Source organism: Pleurodeles waltl, chromosome 4_2 (genome assembly GCF_031143425.1).
Source record: "Pleurodeles waltl isolate 20211129_DDA chromosome 4_2, aPleWal1.hap1.20221129, whole genome shotgun sequence".
Taxonomy (NCBI): Eukaryota; Metazoa; Chordata; class Amphibia; order Caudata; family Salamandridae; genus Pleurodeles; species Pleurodeles waltl.
The window spans coordinates 326,840,864-326,865,078 of record NC_090443.1 but is presented as its reverse complement, the minus strand read 5'-3'; the positions used below and the strand labels follow the sequence as shown (position 1 = coordinate 326,865,078).

Below are 24,215 nucleotides of genomic sequence, written 5' to 3'. Positions count from 1 at the left end.
CATCCTGGGACCGGTTTCAGGTTATCACCCTTCATCAGCCAGCCTATCTTGAATCCAGTGGCACAGCAAATAAGGTACCCACATCTGGGCATTCCCTAGCCACTTAGGGTGCACAGGGCAATATCACAAAATAAAATGGACAAAGAGGGAGTATGTTGTAAAAGAGGAAAGGAAGACTTTCAGCGCCAGGTGTACAGCCTTCAATCCTTACGGATTGATGTGGTATGACATCGTCTTTGAGGACCAACAACATTATATCTGCTGATGATCCATGTGGGCACATCAGCTGTGACAGCGTTGGTCACAAATATCTGACACATCTTGACATTATCGTAATGGCCTCATGTGGAAACCGGCATTCAGAACTAGGAAGAGACAGGGTGCCATGAAATCAAGTAGAGCTATTTGCTTACTGTCAGATGTATTACTTTCAGCAGATTGCGACATTTCAGGTGGATAGATTATAGTCTCTCCTCCCAAGGATACACCTTTGGTTTTAAAGTATCCTGAATTGCTCCAACATAGTGCAGTGACCTACTCGATTAGACAATTTCTCCTGTTCAATGTGTAGGACCAATTGGTTGAAGGTAGAGACTGTTAACTGGAAATGCTGATAAGTTTACTGCAATGTTGATGCCTTGTTCAGCCAGTTGTCTTGATACAGAGAGATGAAGATCTTTTGTTTGCTGAGATGATCTGCAGCAACAACCATGCACTATCAAAAGGCCATTGGTACAAATGTAAGTCTGAACTTTAGGACCTCATTCTAGTAATGATTGTTTCCGACTACAAATCAAAGGAATTTCAGATGCTTTATTGCTATGGGTCAATAAAAAAGGATGCCTTATGAAGATCTATGGAACACAGTAAATGTCCCTGATGTCGCAGAGGGTGGAATTGATGTAATGTCTGCATTCTGAATTTGTATCCATTTTTTCACCAGTTGTAGATCCACAAAGGGTCTGAATACATTATGAGGGGCCTTTCTTTCTCACCAGAAAGTAGAGGAAATAAATTCCCAATCCTGTGGAATCACGTTCTCCTGGATCCATTTGGACCTTAGTAGGCCCTGTGATACACAATGAAAATACAGGCCTGTTTCTGTTGAACACCTTACAATGTTGAATTAGCTAGGCATTGAAGAAATGTCTATTGTGCTTGAAACGCATTATGTTGCAAGGCTTGCTAAACTGACGGCCATCAAAAGACACCACCGCATGCTAGCTTGTGAAATCCTCACTGCTAAAAGTACTAACGTATGCACTTATGGTTCCTCTTTCTCCACATATAGATGTATCACAAGACATTTGATTCAGAGGACATTGTGCAAGCTTCTTGTCTATGATGCTAACCCTTATATGGAGCATCACGTGTGCTATGTAGAAAAAATGTATCATACATCAATAATCAAGAACCAATGAAATGTGTTAATGTGTCTGCGGTTTAATGCCATAAAAGATCATGCATTACTTCCGTGTGCAGACTGTTCGAGCTGGATTTAGGCTGCTCAATCTCCATGTACATGTATTTCTTATTATGTCTTATTAGTTGTTATTAAAAGTTATCTAAGGAAGAGCGGCTGGTCTTGGTTTGTTTCCTGAATTGTCTGGATCTGAAATACTCCGACTTGGCTTCGACATCTGGTGGAGGATTGCGGTTGGATTTACGGTTTCGCCGGCACGGCTCCTGCCTCTCTGCGGGGGGGGGGGCAATGGCATTTTGGGCTGGTCGGGCAGGGTGCTGGTGCTGTCGTGAGTATCTGTCATTTCCTCGGTCCCGTCTGTTTCTGTTTTAAAATTTTTTCGCTTCTCTCTCTTTCCCTCTGTTAGCAGAGGGTGTTTGGCTTGTAAAGGGGGGAGGTAGCGTGGTGATTTACATCTGCATTTCTAAATGGAGTTGTGGATAATTGTAATATATGCTATTCCTATTAGCCTGCTGTTCTTTCTTGTTATGTTTTTTCTTTGTTTACACTGGCATGCGGATGTTCCTGTCCCCATTATTCCAGGCTCTTCTAGAGTACCTCGTTCAGACATTCAGATGATGGCCGTCAGATGGCCGCGTACTGGAGTCTTGTGTTAATATTATCGTTTCTGCCTTATTGCGCCATTTCCTTTCCTCTTTTGTTCTCAGTGCCTAACGAATTCATGGTTCAGTAGTTGCTGTAAATATTAGCCAAGGGTTTCTGTTTATCCAGCGACGCTACATGTGTGAGACTGTTAATGGTATGGTCTCTGTACACAGCAGGAGGCGCTGTGTGGCCACAGTTTCCAACCGGAAAGGGTTGGTGCGGCATTTCCCAGCCGGAAGGGCTGGGGAGGAATACTCTGGCCGGAGGGGGTGGTGATTGTCCATCCCAGCAGGAAGGGCAGGTTGTGCCCGGTGACTTATCGAGTGGTAGTTGTCCACTCCAGTGGTGCAGGCAGGCAGTGCTGTGTTCTCGCATATTTTCTCTGCTCTGATAGCGTTGAAGTGTCGTGCTCTATGGGGGTGTCATATTGATTTTTTTTCTCTCTCTCTCTCCTGCTGGTTACATGGAGAGTTGAGTGAGATGAATGGATGAGGTGTAAGAAGAGGGTGTTGGAGAAATAGATAGTGTGCATGAATTATGTGTTAGGACAGTAGTGAGAATATAGTGAGGAAGGAGTGTGGGGTACGTAGTGACATAAAATAAGATGTGTGTACTGACATGTGTATTAACTGACTGACTTAAGCTGCTATTCTACCAGAACTCAGGAGAAGTACGCCCGCCAATACCGTTACAGTGACTGATTACTACAACTGACAGGGTCTGGCTGTGCACCACACTCTGCTGTTACCACGCACCAGCACAAAGGGTGGGAGGCATGACCATCACTTAGGGCAAGTACCTGTTTTTGTTATATTATTATCGTATTGTCCTATATGTGATTGAGTGCACTGTTCAACATTGTTGCATTACCTGTGTGTCACCCGCCACGGATCTGGTCGGGGTTCTAATCCCATACAGCCGCACCCTGTCTCAGGGCAGGAAAGCAAGGGTGTGGGATCTTTGCCTTTCTCTCTTGACCTTTCTGTCATCTTTTATTCGCTAAAAGGACGCCAGTGTACGCCGTCACCAGCACCTTGGCACTGTTTTTCATTCCAACTTGTGCATGCTTGCGGTGGACAAGGCTGCGTGTACTGTTGTGTGATTGCAGACAAGCTCTCCGCTTCACTAATAACAAATGCGGATGGCAGTGCTGATTTGAGTGCGGGTTTACCTCATGTGTCATTTGATATGAGCGGCAAAGATAGCCGACTCCCTGGTGTTTCCTGGTATGACCGAACTGTTTGTGTGAAGTGGTAAGGGAAAGCGGTGACCTTTTATTTAGCTATGGGGAACCCAGCAGGCCACCATCCCCGTGAGTGCCCAGACTCGCAATGGGGTCGCGAACTGCGACCCACCTTATTAATATTAATGAGGTGGGTCTTTGCGACCCCATTGCGAGTCGCAGAAGGTGTCTGAGACACCTTTCTGCATGGCAAATTGCGAGTTGCAATTTGCGAGTCGCACGGACTCGCAAATTGCAAGTCGCAATTTCCCTTTTTCCTACATCTGGCCCTTAGTTCCAGAAATCAGACAGAAAAAATTGTTGTGCCATACTCACAGATCTCATTGATAGAAGACAGACATTTGCGGAGGTAGAAAGAGATAACAATAGGGAATACAGAGAGGAACTACTGGCCATGGCGCGATCAGAACTGATGGCCCTAGTGTAGGAAAGTACCATCTTGCCTGGCATTCTACCCCCATATTTCACTGTATATATGTTGTTTTAGTCTATGTGTCACTGGGACCCTGCCAGGCAGGGCCCCAGTGCTCATAAGTATGTGCCCTGTATGTGTTCCCTGTGTGATGACTAACTGTCTTACTGAGGCTCTGCTAAATAGAACCACAGTGGTTATGCTCTCTCTGCTTTCCAAATTGTCACTAACAGGCTAGCGACCAATTTCACCAATTCACATTGGCATACTGGTACACCCATATAATTCCCTAGTATATGGAACTGAGGTACCCAGAGTATTGGGGTTCCAGGAGATCCCTATGGGCTGCAGCATTTCTTTTGCCACCCATAGGGAGATCTGACAAATCTTACACAGGCCTGCCAGTGCAGCCTGAGTGAAATAACGTCCACGGTATTTCACAGCCATTTACCACTGCACTTAAGTAACTTATAAGTCACCTACATGTCTAACCTTCACCTGGTGAAGGTTGTGTGCAAAGTTACTTAGTGTGAGGGCACCCTGGCACTAGCCAAGGTGCCCCCACATCGTTCAGGGCAAATTCCCCAGACTTTGTGAGTGCGGGGACACCATTACACGCGTGCACTGTACATAGGTCACTACCTATGTACAGCGTCACAATGGTAACTCCGAACATGGCCATGTAATATGTCTAAGATCATGGAATTGTCACCCCAATGCCCCTTAGAGGGACAATTCCATGATCCCCGGGTCTCTAGCACAGAACCCGGGTACTGCCAAACTGCCTTTCCGGGGTTTTCACTGCAGCTGCTGCTGCTGCCAACCCCTCAGACAGGTTTCTGCCCTCCTGGGGTCCAGGCAGGCCTGGCCCAGGAAGGCAGAACAAAGGACTTCCTCTGAGAGAGGGTGTTACACCCTCTCCCTTTGGAAATAGGTGTCAGGGCTGGGGAGGAGTAGCCTCACCCAGCCTCTGGAAATGCTTTGATGGGCACAGATGGTGCCCATCTCTGCATAAGAAAGTCTACAGCGGTTCAGGGATCCCCCAGCCCTGCTCTGGCGCGAAACTGGACAAAGGAAAGGGGAGTGACCACTCCCCTGACCTGCACCTCCCAGGGGAGGTGCCCAGAGCTCCTCCAGTGTGCCCCAGACCTCTGCCATCTTGGATTCAGAGGTGTGCTGGCACACTGGACTGCTCTGAGTGGCCAGGGCCAGCAGGTGACGTCAGAGACTCCTTCTGATAGGCTCTTACCTCTCTTAGTAGCCAATCCTCCTTTCTAGGTAGCCAAACCTCCTTTTCTGGCTATTTAGGGTCTCTGCTTTGGGGAATTCTTTAGATAACGAATGCAAGAGCTCACCAGAGTTCCTCTGCATCTCCCTATTCACCTTCTGCCAAAGGATTGACTGCTGACTGCCCAGGACGCCTGCAAAACCGCAACAAAGTAGCCAGACGACTACTAGCAACCTTGTATTGCTTCATCCTGCCGGCTTTCTCAACTGTTTCCAGGTGGTGCATGCTCTGGGGGTAGCCTGACTCCTTCTTGCACCAGGAGCTCTGAAGAAATCTCCCATGGGTCGATGGAATCTTCCCCCTGCAACCGCAGGCAACAAAAGACTGCATCACCGGTCTCTGGGTCCCCTCTCAGCACGACGAGCGTGGTCCCTGGAACTCGGCAACTATGTCCAAGTGACTCCCACAGTCCAGTGACTCTTAGTCCAAGTTTGGTGGAGGTAAGTCCTTGCCTCCCCACGCTAGACTGCATTGCTGGGTACCGTGTGATTTGCGGCTGCTCCGGCTCCTGTGCACTCTTCCAGGATTTCCTTCGTGCACAGCCAAGCCTGGGTCCCTGAAACTCTAACCTGCAGTGCACAACCTTCTGAGTTGTCCTCCGGCGTTCTGGGACTCCCTTTTGTGACTTCGCATGGACTCCAGTTCACTCCTCTTCCAAGTGCCTGTTCCGGTACTTGTGCGGGTGCTGCCTGCTTCTGTGAGGGCTCCCTGACTTGCTGGGTGCCCCCTCTGTCTCCTCATCCAAGTGGCGACATCCTGGTCCCTCCTGGGCCACAGCAGCATCAAAAAACCCTAACCGCAACCCTTGCAGCTAGCAAGGCTTGTTTGCGGTCTTTCTGTGTGGGAACACCTCTGCAAGCTTCTTCACGACGTGGGACATCCATCCTCCAAAGGGGAAGTTCCTAGTCCTCTTCGTTCTTGCAAAACACCAAGCTTCTTCCATCCGGTGGCAGCTTCCTTGCACCCTCAGCTGGAATTTTCTGGGCTCCTGCCCACTCTCGACACTGTCGCGACTCTTGGACTTTGTCCACTTGTCTTACAGGTACTCAGGTCCGGAAATCCACTGTTGTTGCATTGCTGGTGTTGGTTTTCCTTTCAGAATCCCCCTATCATCTTCTGTGCTCTCTGGGGGTTGTAGGTGCACTGTACACCTACCTTACAGGACCTTGGGGTGGGCTATTTTTCTAACCCTCACTGTTTTCTTACAGTCCCAGCGACCCTCTACAAGCTCACATTGGTTTGGGGTCCATTCGTGGTTCGCATTCCACTTTTGGAGTATATGGTTTGTGTTGCCCCTATACCTATGTGCTCCTATTGCAATCTATTGTAACTTTACACTGCTTGCATTACTTCCTTTTGCTATTACTGCATAATTTTGGTATTGTGTACATATATCTTGTGTATATTTCTCATCCTCATACTGAGGGTACTCACTGACATACTTTTGGCATATTGTCATAAAAATAAAGTACCTTTATTTTTAGTATATCTGTGTATTGTGTTTTCTTATGACATTGTGCATATGACACCAGTGGTATAGTAGGAGCTTTACATGTCTCCTAGTTCAGCCTAAGCTGCTTTGCCATAGCTACCTTCTATCAGCCTAAGATGCTAGAAACACCTCTTCTACACTAATAAGCGATAACTGGACCTGGCACATGGTGTAAGTACCTCTGGTACCCACTACAAGCCAGGCCAGCCTCCTACACCTAGGCCCTGAGATACACCAGATATATGCACGCTACACCAACAGCACGAGTCCCCTGCCAACAGAATACAGTTGGGACACTTCTCAAATGAGTTTCCCAGATGCACCATCCTGAGGTAACGATAAATTGTCTGAAAAACGGGAATACGCTATATTAAAATTACAGAAATGGAAGGAATTGAAAGAAGGGTTAAAAGCAGCTCAGGTCCTGCAGAGCCTAGACAAAAATACGGAAGGGACAGAACAGGTACAGACAAAGATGATGCCTCCGAGAGAAGTACCTTCGTCCTCCTTAGGAGAGGATGGCCATACCCCAACATATGTCTATGTACCTTGGCACAGAGCTGACCTGTTTTCCTTCACCAAAGGCTTCCCAAAATTACGCGATGAGCCACACAAATGGTACACGTAATTTAATAGAATAGTGGCCATGGGAGAAATGCTGTGGAAGGATTTGAACATGTTATTCAGTATAATATTACCACAAGATTTATGGGAGGACTGCAAGAAGGTGGTAGGATGGCCGGCAGAGGAACCGGTGAGGGGAAAAGGGGGGGCACCAGGACACGAGGTAGAGGCAGCAAGAGACAAGGTGATGAAATACATACGAGAAAAAGTACCAGAGGAAAAGGTTGATTGGTCTAAAATAATACATACAAAACAGGAGAAGAATGAAAGTGTGACAAGTTACTATGACTGCCTTCTACAGGTCTACCAGCAGAGTAGTGGAATGAGGAACCCACTGGGTGATGCGATGACTGCGTTTGTGACCAACTTTGTATATGGATTGCAGCAGCCTATACAAACTCATTTACAAACGTCTTTTGTGTGCTGGCAACAAAAACCCATTGACAAAGTGTTAGCAGCAGCAAGGTATTGCGCAGACAATCAAACAAATATCCAAAAGGCAGACAATGAGAAATTAAAAAAGGATAAGGTAAAACTAAAGGTGGCACAAGAACGATTGTACAATAATAATCAAAGTAGGGGTAGGGGAAGGGGCAGGGGACAGGGTGAACGGGTACCTTTCACACCTCCGCCAGGTACCACCTGTTTCCACTGTAACCAACAGGGACACTGGAAGGCAGATTGCCCCCTTTTAGCCAGGGGACAAAGAGGTAGAGGTCAGCAGAGACAACAACAGGGCAGTATACAACACGGGACGCAACAGTTACTACCCCCACCTTATACTAACAATGCATATGATTCAGCCACTGTAAATGATCTGGCTTGTGCGGATTGGAGTACATATCAGACATACCACAGGCACCTCAGGGGGGGCATGGGTTTCCATATCCACCTCCTGTGGAGACGCATTTCACAGGCCCAGTACTGTCTGTTGATCAAGAAGGTCCATATGTAGATGGAACAGTGCTAAGCAGAACTGTGCCATTCTTAGTTGACACTGGGGCCACTAGGTCAATGCTAAAGGCCTCTGATGTACCCAACGCACCATTATCAGCAACTCAAATAACAGCCGTAGGTTTGACAGGACAACCTATGAATGAATACTTAACACAACCATTGAAATTCAAAGTAGGCCCTATTACTGTAAATCACCAATTCATTTTTGGAAAACACTGTCCAGTAAATTTGCTAGGAAGGGATCTCCTATGTAAATTACAGTGCACCATCAGCTGCTCACCTGAAGGGATCTTCCTGGAAAGCAAGGAGAATGGGATAGCATTGCAGGCTTTCATGAGATGTGACTCCGGAGGCAAGGGACAAGAGCAAAGTCTCCCACAAGAGTTACAAGACTCGGTCCCCAGTGAAGTGTGGGCAAGGGAGCCAAATGATATGGAAATAATATTAGATTGTTCCCCAGTGCGAGTGACACTGCGTCCTGGAGCCAGTCTACCACAGGTGCCAGAATACAAAATAGCCAAAGAGGGAGAGGAGGGGAGAGCTCCAGTAATAGAAGAGCTTCTAAAGAAGGGAATACTGCAGGAGGTACGACACAGCCCATGCAACACTCCTATTCTCCCCGTGAAAAAGGCAACGAAAGGGCCAGACGGGTCCCCGGTATACCGATTTACTCAAGATCTTAGGGAACTGAACAAGGCAGTTATACCATCATTCCCTGTGGTTCCCAACCCAGCCACCATCATATCAAACATTCCCAGTACAGCTACGCACTTCACAGTCCTGGATCTCAGTAATGCATTTTTTTCAGTGCCTCTTCATAAGGAATCTCAGGGTCTATTCTGTTTTACGTACAAAAATAGAAAGCTAACATATACTTGTCTCCCTCAGGGGTTTGTAGACAGCCCAACATTATTCTCGGATGCTTTAAGAGCAGACTTGGCATCATTGCACTTTGCAGGATTTGTTGCTAGCCTCACCATCACGGGAAGTGTGTGTCCAGGACACCGTGGCCCTACTCTGTCACCTTTCCATAAAAGGACATGATGTCTCCCCAAAGAAGTTGCAGTTTTGCCAATCAAAGGTGAAGTACCTAGGGCACGAACTGCCACCGGGGTCCAGGAGATTGCTGCCAGATAGGATAGCAACAATAACTCAGCACCCCAGGCCACAAACACAGAAGGAGGTGAGGGCTTTCCTTGGGGTGGCAGGTTACTGCAGGCATTGGATACCGAATTTCTCCCTGATTGCACTACCACTTTTGAATTTAACACACAAGGATGTGCCAGACAAAGTACCATGGTCAGAAAACTGTGAAGAGGCTTTTCAGAAATTAAAGTCCGCATTCCCTACACCAAAGATTTCCACTTATTTTGCCATGAAAAGGGTGGTTGCTCACTAGGGGTTTTGGCACAAAAACACAGCACCTTCTACCGCCCAGTGGCTTACTATTCGGCTACCCTGGACCCAGTAGCAGCAGGTCTTCCCCCGGGTCTGAGGGCGGTAGCAGCGGCCGCCTTAGCAGTGGAACAATCAGAGAACATTGCCCTGGCTCATACTTTGGTGTTACATGTCCCACACGCAATTGACACATTACTAACTACCACTAAGACCCAGCACCTGACAAATGCTCACCTCTCACGCTATGAGTTGACACTACTGGCACCACATATAAGGATAAAGAGATGCACAACATTGAATCCCTCCTGCCTGTTGCCTACCGAAATGGATCACGAGGATCCCACCATAGATAATTCTTTCCACGATTGTATTATGGCAGTCGACACACACACCAAGGTGAGGCCAGATCTCAGAGACACCCCATTCCCTGAGGCCGAGGGTGATTTGTTTGTTGATGGTTCATGCATTAGGGACCACACTGGGATGCTACAAGCAGCCTATGCTGTGGGAACGGCCAAAAGACTACTTGAAGGAGGAAGGCTACCAAAGATTAAAAGTGCCCAGGCAGCCGAATTATTAGCACTAATCAGAGCATGCAACTTGGCAGCAGGAAAGACAACGAACATTTACACAGACAGCCAATATGCTTTTGGGGTCACTCATGATTTCGGTCAACTGTGGGCAATGAGGGGATTTCTCACTTCAGCAGGCCAACACATACAACATGCTTCATTGATTGTTGCCTTGTTGCAAGCTCTACTACTGCCCAGAAAAGTTGCAATTGTGTGCAGCCCACACTTCTGCTAAGGACTATGGGGGTCATTCTAACTCTGGCGGGCCGTGGAGGCCGCCCGCCAGAGTTCCCCCCTCCGAAATACCGCACCGCGGTCAGTAGACCGCGGAGGGTATTCTACGTTTTTCCCTGGGCTGGCGGGCGGTCGCCAAAAGACCGCCCGCCAGCCCAGGGAAAAACTCCCTTCCCACGAGGATGCCGGCTCGTAATCGAGCCGGCGGAGTGGGAAGGTGCGACGGGTGCTGTTGCACCCGTCGCGTATTTCACTGTCTGCCAAGCAGACAGTGAAATACTTGTAGGGGCCCTCTTACGGGGGCCCCTGCAGTGCCCATGCCAGTGGCATGGGCACTGCAGGGGCCCCCAGGGGCCCCGCGACCCCCCCTACCGCCATCCGGTTCCCGGCGGGCGGACCGCCGGGAACTGGATGGCGGTAGGGGGGGTCGGAATCCCCTCGGCGGCGCAGCTAGCTGCGCCGCCTTGGAGGATTCCAAAGGGCGGCGGTACACTGGCGGGAGACCGCCAGTGTTGCCGGTCCGACCGCGGCTTTACCGCCGCGGTCGGAATGCCCTTGGGAGCTCCGCCGGCCTGTCGGCGGTGCTCCTGCCGACCCTGGCCCCGGTGGTCTTAGACCGCCGGGGTCAGAATGACCCCCTATGTTTTTATGGGAAATGCTTTTGTTGACAAAGAGGCACGAAGAATAGCCCTCTGTGGGTGTGAGTATGTAATGGTCCAGGTTAAACCCACCACAATAGCTAAGGAGGAAAGTACATATTTTGATCCAAAATGTGTTCAACAGCAGGCCGATGGGTCAGAACTAACAGATTGGGAAAAGGGCGGATGCAAGACAGACGGGGAGGGTGTGTGGGTGGGACCCAACGGTAAAATATGTCTACCATCCACGTTACTGTCCTCTATGGCACGCCTTTTCCATGGCCCCTCACATGTGGGTAGGGATGGAATGATACGACTGTTTTCACAATGTTGGTTTAATACCAAATTTCGGCAATATGCAGAACATTTATGTAAGTGATGCACGGTTTGTGCACAGTACAACACAGGAAAAGGTACACCAACTGCTTCAGGCCATTTCCCACTGCCACATGGACCCTTTGAAAGCCTCCAAATGGACTTCATTGAGATGTCCCTGGTATACAAGCTAAAATATGTTTTGGTAATAGTTTGTATGTTCAGCAAATGGACTGAGGCACACCCCACCAGGAACTGTGATGCACAAACTGTGGCTAAGTGCCTTTTAAAAGAGTTAATACCACGTTTTGGGGTACCGATTCTTTTAAGTTCAGACAATGGACCAGGATTCATTTTGCATGTTATTCAGGGCCTTTGCAAAGGGCTGGGAATAACACAAAAGTTGCATTGCACATACCATCCACCTGCAGCAGGGGCAGTAGAGAGGAAAAATGGGGTGTTGAAAAACAGAATAGGGAAGATATGCGCAGTGACTGAACTATCTTGGATTGATGCATTACCATTAGCGCTCCTTGCTATGAGAAGTACCCCTGATAGAGTCACATAATTAAGTCCCCATGAGGTGCTATTTGGGCGCCCCATGAACATTCCAGGCCACATGTCAGTTTCCCCATTGTCAATAACAGATGATCTATTGTTACAATATTGCAGGAAGGTAACAGAGACGTTACGCTGTCTTCACCACCAGGTACTGCAGGCCTTGCCAGAAGGAGGAACGCCACCAGAACACGGACTACTGCCTGGCAACTGGATTTGGGTCAAGGCCCACACTAGACGCCATTGCCTTCAACCACAGTGGAAAGGGCCTTACCAAGTCCTACTGACAACAGCCACAGCGGTCAAGTGTGAGGGTCTCAAATATTGGATCCAAAGCTCACACACCAAGAGAGCAATTGGACCCGAGGTCATCCAGCCACCACCCGCCGTACCCATAAAGATCACACCTGCACCGCAGGGGTACAACCTTCGATCAACAAGCAACACCAGACAACACTGACAGGGCTGCTCTTGCTGCACTCCTACAGGAGTCAGGAGGTGCAAGCGGGTCCTGCGGTGAGACTACAGGGCTGCTCGTGCTGAGCTCCTACAGGAATAAGGAGACGCAAGTGGGTCCATCGAGGAGTTCTTCATAGACTGCTCGTGCTGCACACCTCAGGAGAGGAATGGGTGCAAGCGGGTCTTACCTGAATATCTACATATATCACGCAAGTGGTTTCAAGTGCTAGTAACCTCTGACACCACTCTGTGACGTGCCAACAAGAAGATACAGAGAATAAGAAAGTAACAGACAAGGACTAAACAGTGCAATTTGTGACACCTGGAGTATAATAATGCCTAGAAGAAGAATAAAGGAGAAAAAGTGTCCCAAGGGTCAAACTGCCATATGTACCCCAGTTCCAGCAATAATTATCACCATAATGATTATTATATATCAAGAAGAAATACGAATCCCATATCTGGACCAAGAACAGTATATCAATAACAGTGTAAATGAAATAGGGATTACCATTGCGGTGAAACAAGAACAAGGGGAGAACTCTAGTGTGGTAGAAAGGGTGAGGAACAGGACACAGTGGATAAAATATACCAAATGGGAGGAAGATGGGAACAATTACAGGGATAATGCATTTGTGCAAATGGTGAAATTTTATAAGGAATTAGCAAATGTGTCGGATTGCTATATTTGTACACATTTACCCACCTCTGCCCAGGGAAGGACAGATTACGCGCAGATTCCTCTTCCCCAGTATGTTTCATGTCACATACTAAACAGCATGTTTGCAAAGGAAGTGAATGGGACTATAAAGAGAAGGCCACCTAGAAGGAAGAGGAAGGTTGGAAAAGGGAGATTAAAGCAGGGAAACAGTAGGGTGGGGAGAGAAAGTAAAGGAGGAGGTAGGGTAGGTGTGTGTGGACAACTAGTACCGGAACAAGGTGAAACAGAGCTGCTGGAAGCATTCAACATTTGGAGAGATAAGGGTTATGCACAGGGGGAGAAGAACATAGTTCTATCACAAATGTCCCTTTCTATACATAAAGAGAAAAAGGGGTAATGGTGTTTTTGATACCTCAAAGGCAGCATCCCAAGGCCAAACACATTTTATGATAAGGTGTGTCGAACGGTTACACCAGTAATGAAATGCCCTAACATACACCTCCCCAACCATAATAATAGCAGCATAAAGATAGGAGATAGCACCTGCTCCAAATACTCTGATTTGGATAACATACGGAAGGGTCCAGAAGGTTTGTCTATAGGTCTCTCAGCTCCAAGGGGAATATACATAGTATGCGGGACATCTGCATATTTTAGACTGCATGCAGGGTGGCAGGGCTCCTGCTACCTGGCGTTCGTACTACCCCGAATGTTGCATATAACCAATTTGACCAATGCAACACAAGGGGCACCCGGAAGGGTACGAAGAAGAAGGCTACCTACTTGGTTGGATAGGTTCATAGCAGTGGAAGAAATATTTGTGATGCCATTAGGGATAGCGCATTCAGAATATCAAATACACAGATTGGCAGTATTGGTAGAAACATTAGCAAGTTCTACCGCAGCAGCTCTAGGTAACATTACTGAAGAACTTACAGACTTAAGAGCTGTTGTAATACAGAACAGACTTGCATTAGACCATCATTTTAGCAAGAGCCGGTGGTGTATGTAACGTGATCCATCAGGAATGCCGTGTTTATATACCGGACTAAAGTGGGAAAGTGAGGATGGAAATAGGGAAAATAGAGGAGGTAGAAGAGGGAGCAAGGAAAGTGGCGGATGTGACGGAAGTAGGAGGAATACTAAATGACATTGCAGCATGGTTCCGTGGTTGGGGATCCTGGCTGTTAGAAGTACTGGTGGTGGGAATAGTGGGATTTATAACACTATGGGGGTCATTATGACCCTGGCGGTCACCGACCGCCAGGGCCAACGACCGCGGAAGCACCGCCAACAGGCTGGCGGTGCTTCCATGGGCATTCTGACCGCAGCGGTACCGCCGCGGTCAGAAACGGGAAACCGGCGGTGTCCCGCCGGTTTCCCGCTGCCCCAGGGAATCCTCCATGGCGGCACTGCTTGCAGCGCCGCCATGGGGATTCCGACCCCCTTACCGCCATCCTGTTCCTGGCGGTTTTCACCGTCAGGAACAGGATGGCGGTAAGGGGTGTCGTGGGGCCCCTGGGGGCCCCTGCAGTGCCCATGCCAATGGCATGGGCACTGCAGGGGCCCCCTAACAGGCCCCACAATGATTTTCAGTGTCTGCCAAGCAGACACTGAAAATCGAGACTGCACCCGTCGCACCCCTTCCACTCCGCCGGCTCCATTCGGAGCCGGCATCCTCATGGAAGGGGATTTCCCGCTGGGCGGGCGGGCGGCCTTCTGGCAATTCTGGCTCATCTGTCAATGAGTGTTTTCATTGTGTATCAGAGGGCGGAATGTGGGATCACGTTCTCCTGGATCCATTTTGGACCTAGTAGGCCCTGTGATACACAATGAAAATACAGGCCTGTTTCTGTTGAACACCTTCCAATGTTGAATTAGCTAGGCCTTGAAGAAATGTCTATTGTGCTTGAAACGCATTATGTTGCAAGGCTTGCTAAACTGACGGCCATCACAAGACACCACCGCATGCTAGCTTGCGAAATCCTCACTGCTAAAAGTACTAACGTATGCACTTATGGTTCCTCTTTCTCCACATATAGATGAATCACAAGACATTTGATTCAGAGGACATTGTGCAAGCTTCTTGTCTATCATGCTAACCCTTATATGGAGCATCATGTGTGCTATAAAGAAAAAATTAATCATACGTCAATAATCAAGAACCAATGAAATGTGTTAATGTGTCTGTGGTTTAATGCCATAAAAGATCATGCATTACTTCCTTTTGCAGACTGTTCGAGCTGGATTTAGGCTGCTCAGTCTCCATGTACATGTATTTCTTATTATGTCTTACTAGTTCTTATTAAAAGTTATCTAAGGAAGAGCGACTGGTCTTGGTTTGTTTCCTGAATTGTCTGGATCTGAAATACTCCGACTTGGCATTATCGTAATGGCCTAATGTGCAATGTTGCAATGTTGATGCCTTGTTCAGCCAGTTATCTTGATACAGAGAGATGAAGATCTTTTGTTTCCTGAGATGAGCTGCAGGAACAACCATGCACTATGAAAAGGCCATTGGTACAAATGTAAGTCTGAACTTTAGGACCTCATTCTAGTAATGATTGTTTCCGACTACAAATCAAAGGAATTTCAGATGCTTTATTGCTATGAGTCCATAAAAAAGGATGCCTTATGAAGATCTATGGAACACAGTAAATGTCCCTGATGTCGCAGAGGGTGGAGTAGATGGAGTGTCTGCATTCTGAATTTGTATCCATTTTTTCACCAGTTGTAGATCCACAAAGGGTCTGAATACATTATGAGGGGCCTTTCTTTCTCACCAGAAAGTAGAGGGAATAAATTCCCAATCCTTATTGGGAAGAAGGTACTGTCACCACACCTTGTTGTTGTATGAGGGTGGTGACTTCTTGCCAAAGTTGTTCCTGATGTAATGGGGGGACTTCTTTGGTGGAACTGCTGTACAATGGAGTCTGAATCTGAGACAATATCAGTATAGAACAATATTCAGAATACATGTTTCTTTGGTGATGGTTTTGCACCCTTCCGAAACGTTATAGACTCCCTCCCCACCAGATCTGGTAACAGAAAAGGAGGAAATGGAGACCCAGTGTTTTATACTAGCGAGAGGCTTAGCTACTGCTGGTTGATTACCTCCCATGGTTTTGGAGTTTCTTCTCTGATTGCAATAAGACTGACTTTGAAGTTGATGTTGCCCTTACGTCACTGAGGGTCTTGAACACTGTAGGTAAAAGCAGCAATCATAAGGCTTGCAATTAAGATTCTTTTGTTCTTTTGTTTTTTCTATGCCAACAGTTCACAGGGTCACCATCGCAGTTGTCTTTATGGCTTGAACACCTGCATGAGTGCTAAGTAGTGTTTTCCCTGAGAAAAATAAATAATTTGGAAACCTCTGTTGAGTCTCTGGTTTGAGACCTCTAAGCCTCAATCATGAGGATCACTGTAATGCGCGGCTCGGGCAGTAACCATGGGCTAGCTACTACTGATGTGTCTGCTGCCTCACTGATAACTAGGTTTGAGACCATCATGCCTTTGTTGAGTATTTCTTGAAAATTGTCATGGCAATCTCTTGGTACATCATTGGTGAATTGCTGTAAAGTCCCTAAGTGACCTATGATACTAGTATAATGAGGCAGTGGTACTCGCAGCGTTCATGGTAGTAGCAGATGAGTCATACATTTTAATCCGAACTGAGTCAAGCCTTTTGCTTTCCTGGTCTAGAGGTGCAGTGGAAGTCAAGAGATGGTATGCTGCTTGCTGCTTCCTTGCTGCTGAACAATGACAGACGATTGCAGGGTCCATTCAGAGAAACAGTGGCTTCCACTCAGGAGGCCTATATTTCTTTTGAATCCTCAACTGAGCTGCTTTAACAGAACCTTGATTGAGGAAAAGTTCCATTGCTGTCTCCACAAGCAAGTCTTGAGGCCACTTTTTGATGAAGTGTTTGAAAAATTACTGACATGGAAGAAGTAGTTGCTGGTAGGAGACGGGGCTACTGAGATTATTTCCCCCTCTGATTAGGCCTCCTGGAAGGTGTTAATATCATCCATCAGAGAAATCCATGCTGGAGGATAACAGACAAAGTCGAAACCATCTCCTGGTGTGGGAGGAAGAGGAGGACCATAAAGAACAAGAATGTAATTGAGAATCTCATCTGTATCTTGGACAGCGCCAAGAGGAGGAATATCCTTATTGCCTACATCTTGAATGCAAAAATAATGGTGAGACCATGTCCAAGACCTATGGTAAGTTCTGGAATGATGAGAAGGTGACCTGAAGCTCCTCAAGAGAACAGCCACTGTGGCAAGAGTAGGCTGCCTTCCCACAGGCGCTGGTTGGAGTTCTGCATGCAGGTGTCCGTGGTGGTGTTGGAGAAGATGGAAATAGCAAGTCCGGTGACGCCACTAGGGTTTCATTCTTTGATGGACAGGAGGTTCTTGAGTATACAGAGGCTGAGGTTGTTGGTATCATCGTATGTGTCCTTGACGTCAAGTTTTGGCAATGTACCTTGTCTTGACATTTTCTGGTAATGTATATTCTTTGATCTTTCTCTGGGGGAGTTCTCAGAGATTGGATAGGGAGTACTGGTAGAAGGAATACCCTTTCCTCTCCCCTCTTACCTTCCTTCCATATTTTCCAGAAAGGAACTCTTGGTGTCTTTGCCTCTCTTATTGCCCATGCAGGCAAATCTTCTCTCAGTTCCTTGGAGTGCGGCTGGAGGAGAACCTGCAGTGCTTACATTTGACTTGGAGGTGTGAATGCAGCAATCAAAAAATACACAGATCATTAGTATCTGTTTTAGCCATCTTCCTGCCAAAGACAGGACAACTCACCAAAAGAGATGCCATTTCCTCAGAAAGGGAATACAAATATGTCTGAAAATGACAGAGCACTACCCTAAATCCTAAAGGAGGTTGAGTGAATCAAGTTTAAAGAAGGTTTTGAAAGATTTCAAAGATAAAAAGCCTGAAAAGTTCAAGCTCAGTGTCCCAGAATCATGTCACAGGGAGATGAAAAGGGAACTGAGGTAACTGGGATTCTGAGGGCATTATGGGATGCTGGAGTGCATGCAGCTCTTAAAGTACAGTGTCAGTTTTCAACCTAGCATAGATGTAGCATATCTGGCAACATTGTCCTATTTCTCTTCAATTCTCTTTAATTCCTTTAAAGACAAGATTTGTGAGAGAGGTTTTTTCAATGTCTTCTGTTTTTGTAGACTTTTCTGTCTCTGTAATTATATTTGCAGTTTCGATTGTAAAGGCAATTAAATTAAATTGTCCAATATAGCCTGTTTATAGGCTACTTGGTTGTTTTCTACATCAAATAAGAAGTTATGGCCTTCTCAAAGAAAGGTGAAAACGGAATACAAAAATATACATTTTGTGAACAATGATCAGGGTTCCTATATATGGATGGGGCTATTTAGTGCTTATGATTATCCACAGAGATTTCCTGAAGGTGAAACTCCTTTCTGCTGCAGTATTGAACCTTTCATAGATTCACATGCAACTTACCTTGCCCCAGCAGGTTTTGAAGCACTGCCTGTGGCACTATTGTCTCAACTCTGGGCTGTACATCAAGGCAGTAATGTTTGGCGAAGGCATAAATTGTCTTTCAAGTTGCTACCTTGCAAATCTTCTTTAGCAACACTATAGCGAAGAGAACGGTTGTAGATGTCATGAATCTGAAAAGTGAACTCTGAGCCTTCGCAGAATGCAGTAGGTCTATTTGTAAATATATATATATATAAATATATATTTAATCCAGCTAGAAACACATTATTTCAAAAAGGCTTTGCCTTTGTTAGCTTAACAATAGGTCACAAAGGGCTGCTCGGACAGATGTCTTCTCTTATTTGCAGATAGAATTTCAAACATCTCGATGTCGAGTGAATGCTGCAACCTTTCGGCTATTGATTGGTTCTGAGATAAAGTTTGTCCTTCTAGAAACACAGCTACTACTCTTTAATTGCAGAAGCCTACAACTCACCTGTTCATTTAACTGATTTGATGGGCAGCAAGAATGATGTCTTACTAACCAAATGCTGAAAAGAGATCCAATGGATGGGTTTGAAAGGTGTCTTTATTAGGGAATATAGCACTTTATTTGGCATCCATGATCGAACAAGCCTTGCTGCCAGTGAAAAATGTATTTCTAGCACTCATCAGTCTATAACGATGTGCAGCCAATTGATAAGATATTCTTGAATCCTGTCCCCCACCTCAAGTGTCAAATGAGGATGGTGTAAAACATGCAAGAGTCACTTGGACTGATCTTATGTACAACACGACTGGCCTCCCATTCTTCTCTGTCCTGAATTGTCTCAATTTTCTTTATTTTTGTTATTTGGGGCTGAGTATATGAGTAGGAGCAGCAGCAGCCCTGGTTAGCAATAGAAGCAGAAATGACCATCTTTATGGGGACAATTCTATGTATTTGGTGTCTGTAGACATAATAGCCCTGAAAAGGTGGTAAAGAGCCCAAGGATTCAGCTGTATCCATATCTGCCTTACCTATTTGAAGTGCTCCACCTACTTGTTTTCCAGACATACAGTCTCAGTCAAAGGCATGCATATGATTTTGCCTGCACCTCAGGTCTAAAGGATAGTCTCTTTAACCAGTCATACCTACATAATGTAGCAGCAAGTCCTATCTTACGGAAACTGACAGAGGCTGAATACATCAATCAAGGTAGAAGACGCCAAATCACTTTCTTTTCAAATAGATTTTTCCTGAACTCTGTCTTCCTCAGGCAATTTGAGTGGGCCATGTCGAGCCAGTTAACAGAGGAAGAACTGACAGTTTTTACACTACTGACTACAAGGGCATTGATTATTTTTGCCAGTGTCCCATTGATGCCCTTTTTTATCCAAAGGCAAGGGATCGAGCAGGTTATAGACTATCTCTGGACCGCAGGGAGCTAAAGGAATAGGTCTTTGTTTGGTAGATCAAACATGAAGGTGATACATCTAGAGCCTTGTATTTCATCACCATTCTAGATAAAGGCGTTGGTAAGGCCGAAGGGAAGCACGGTAAATTGAAAGTGCTCCAGACCTACCCCGAATCGTAGGTAAAGTCTGTGGGCAGGCAGGATCGGAGTATGGAAATAAGTGTCATGCAAGTCCAAAGCTACCATCCAGTGTCCTGGGTCCAAGGCAGACAGGACCTGATCCAGTGTGAGTATTTTGAATTTCTCCTTCTTGAGGAAGAGCTGAGGGCCCGAAGGTCTAGGATGGGATGCAAGCCCTTGTCTTTTTTGGGCACCAGAAAGTAGCGGGAATAACAACCACAACCTACTTCTGGCGCAGGGACCCTCTCTATCGCTCCCTTGGCCAAGAGAGCCATGACTTCCTGGCAGAGAAGTGCCAAATATCCTTCAGTATACAGCTGAATGATGGAGGCATGGCTGGTGGGGCAGATTCGAACAGGAGGAAGTAGCCCCTTCGAATGATCTGCTAAACCAACCTGTCCATAGTGATGGATTCCCAGTGGGGCAGGTGATGGTGAATCCGGCTGCCAACTGGACCACAGTGAGGGGATAGACTAAGAGGGTTTGGAGGCTGCAGCAGGGACAGGGATGGACTGGGCAGACCTCTGGTTACCTGCCCCACGACCACATGGGGTTCCGCGTCCCTGGCCATGAAGTGGCTGAACAGCATGGGTGGCACGGTGGTTGGGAAAAGGACGTGACAGGGATCCCCTTCTGTGACCACAAAAGGCGAACTGTTGGGAACAAGTGGCAGTGGAAAGGCCGAGGTTCCGAGCTGTAGCCCAGGAGTCCTTGAACCTTTCCAGCGCCGAGTCCATCTTGTTTCCAAAGAGATGGGAGCCATGAAAGGGCATGTCCATGAGAGTCTGTTGGACATCCCCTGAGAAACCAGATGTACGTAACCAGGCATGGAGCCTCAAGGCAACTGTCGTCACAACCGATCTACCCAGAGAGCTGATTGTGTCCAGCCCACATCGGATGGTGAACTGTGCCAGTTCTCTCCCATTGGTGACAGCTTGGGAGACTTTAGCACAGGCCTCCTCCGGTATCTGTGGCAGAACTTGCGCAACCGTATCCCACACTGAGTGAGTTTAGTGGCCCAAAGGCATGCGGTGTTCACTGACTGCAGCACAAGACTGGACAAAGAAAACATCTTCTTCCCAAATTGTTCTAGCCTTTTTGATTCCCGATCCGGAGGTGTGGAAGGGAATGCACCAGAGGATGAGGATGCCTGGATAACAAGGCTCTCAGGCGTGGAGTGTTGGGACAGGAATTTAGGGTCATTCAGGGTGGGCCGATGGCGGTGTGTTATTGTCCTGATCACAGGAGCCCCTGTGTCGGGTCTGGACTAAGTACCCAAAAGGACATCAGTGAGGGCTTCATTGTATGGAAGAAGAGGTTCAGATGTGGAAGCCCCTGGTTGAAGCACCTCTGTCAGGAGATTAGACCTGACCTGAACAGTAGGCAGCTCAAGGTCGAGGACCTCAGCTGCCCTTCTGACCACCATGGAAGAAGTATCTCCCTCCGCCGTAGCCACAGTAGGAGGAGACAGCATGCCAGCATCTGGCAAGGTATCCAGACCACTGGCATGGCCCAACTCCTGTGCCCAGTCCAAGTTAGAGCCATCCTGGTATTCATAAGGGTCTAGGGACCCCACCAATCCTTCCCTGAATTGAAACCCATAAGAATAAGTGTCAGAATCTAACCTGGGGTGAATAGGCCCCACTAAAGAAAGAGGTTGGGACGGCCAAAGCCAGTCCGACTCTGAGTCGTCAGGGATCAGGATTGGGTCGTCAATGGTGGGCACCAATGATGTCTGGAGTGTTGACAATGAAACCGGAGCTGGGGAAGGTTTTGATGGTACGACCAGCATCAGTGCGGATCCGACAGCTGATCTATAGGTGAATTTGGTGGCCGGAGCCGCCGACACAAAACCAGAAGGCCCCCCCCAACCGAACCCCTTGGGCCTGAAGGCACTGTAGCGGGGTCGGACTGCTAAAAAATGAGGCGCATGGCCTCATAAAATTCCTTCAATTGGGCAGGGGTCACCCCGGCTCCCAGAAACTCGGGGAGGCGAGCAGCGTACCCAAAAGCAGGCTCTGAAAACAGAGGCCTTGAGCGTCGACGCTCCTCCTTCGTCGCATCAGCCGAGCAACGAGGTGGAATCGAACGATGACGGGATTTCTTCAACTTCTTCTTCTTACCTTGACCTGAAGACTTCTAAGAAGATGAGTGGTGGTGGCTGCACGACCGACCTTGAGATCTTCCTCCTTGAATGAGACCGGGACCTATGCGGAGTCAACCGCCGGGCCGCCATAAGCTTGAGGGACCACTCCCTCAAGGCCTTTGGGTACATGGCCCAGCACTCTGAGCATGACTTTGGGTCGTGGTCGCGCTCCAGGCACCACAAACAGGCCCGATGCGGATCCGTCACCAACATCCTGCAGTGACACTCCTCGCACGGTTTCAAGCTGGTCTTTGGGGACATCCCTCGACTCACCAAAAACTCGACAAAAGAGTCGAAGTCGGTCAAAAATGTACCAAGGGCAGCTCTCTCCGGATCAGCACGTGGCGTGGAAAGAAAAGAACTGACATCTCTGCGCTGAAGCGGCATCTATGTACTACTCCCCATGTCATCACGCCAACTACGACGCCCGTGGAGTCAACCGACGCCACCTACCGACGTGCAAGGGTATTGCTCAAAGAAAAAATCTCCAGATCCCGTCTGACGCCTGGGGGAAAATTCTAAGGTAAGGAATCTGAAACTAGAAGTGTCTATCAGGTGCAAATAGGTAACACTGAAAAAATACCTTTCACAAACCTTTGTGAAGGAAATAATGCGAAGGAAATTAGGACAAAATGGCTGTATACTCTGTAGCTTTGCTGTGCTGAAAACCAACACTGCGCCTTTAAGGTTTCAAAGTCCTCCAGTGTCCCATTATGCCCTGTAGGTAGGCAGTTACTTCAGTTATTTTTTACAATGCAAGTTAAGGACAGCATTGTATGAAGAACATTAATTATCTTGATCCCTTTTGAGGGGTTGGAGGGTGGGTTGGTCATGATTTAAAAGGAGATTTTTCAGAAGGAGAACCTTGATTACAGGTAAGAAACTTTTCCTTTTCCTCCAGAAGATCTCAATTGATAATCATAAGCACTGAATAGAATAGCAAGTCTATCCCCAAAAAACACAAAGGGAACAGAAAGGGAAAAAAGACAAATCAACGAAAACTACACAATGGCATATCTCAAGGGTACCAATTTAGGCATCAGCTCTAGAATCCAGTGTTAGACAATAGTGTCTCATGTAGGTGTAAACAGACCTCCAAAGAGCTGTTTTGCTGACTTCCGTAATAGAGATATTTCCCAGCAATACAGCTGTAGTCGCTTTACCTCTCTTAGAGTTGGATTTTGACTGGCCAGGTAAAGTGTTATACAGAGTGCAAGAAATTATTCACTTGAACAGTGATTGTTAAATGTAGTTAGACCATAATTCTAGCAACACAAAAGGATGATGGACGGATTGTTGAAATTTTTCAAACATTCACCCCTAGTCACAGATCTTGGTTTAATCCATCATTCTTTTGCTCACTATGCCACCCCAGTTTGGACCCATCCATATGTAAATCAGTCTCAACCCTGTTCCCCATGAAAACAGTCCAGCCCGAACTGCCATGCCAGGTCCTCCCTGGACCAGAAACAATCATCATGGGACCAGTTTCAGGATATCACCCTTCACAGACTAGCTTGAATCCGGTAGTACAGTGAGCAAGGGACCCAAATCTGGGCATACCCTTCCCACTTAGGGCAATTTCGGAAACACAAAAGGATGATGGAGAAGGAGTGTTGAAACTATTCAAACACTCACCTCCTAGTCACAGATCTGGGTTTAATCCATTGTTCTTCTGCTCACCATGCCAACCCACTTTGGACCCAGCCATATGCAAATCAGTCTTGACTCCATTCTCCATGGGAACAGGCCAGCACGAACTGCCAGGCCAGGTCCTCCATGGACTGGAAACAAGCATCCTGGGACCAGTTCCAGGGTATCACCCTTCATCATCCAGGCTAGCTTGAAACCAGTGCCACAGTGAGCAAGGGACCCATGTCTGGGCATACCCTTCCCAATTAGGGCAACTTTAGCAACACAAAAGGATAATGGGGACAGAGTGTTGAAACCTTTCAAACACTCACCTCCAGTCACAGATCTGGGTTTAATCCATCGTTCTTTTGCTCACCATGCCACCCCAGTTTGGACCCAGCCATATGCAAATCAGTCTTGACCCTGTTCCCAATGGGAACAGTCCAGCCCGAACTGCCAGGCCAGGT

General features: G+C 47.2%; 1 protein-coding gene across 1 annotated transcript in view; it reads right to left on the bottom strand.

Moving 5' to 3' along the window:
* DMC1 (DNA meiotic recombinase 1) overlaps window positions 1-24,215 on the bottom strand; it is a 1,145,966-nt gene that overhangs the window by 765,782 nt on the left and 355,969 nt on the right. The window lies entirely within an intron of this gene.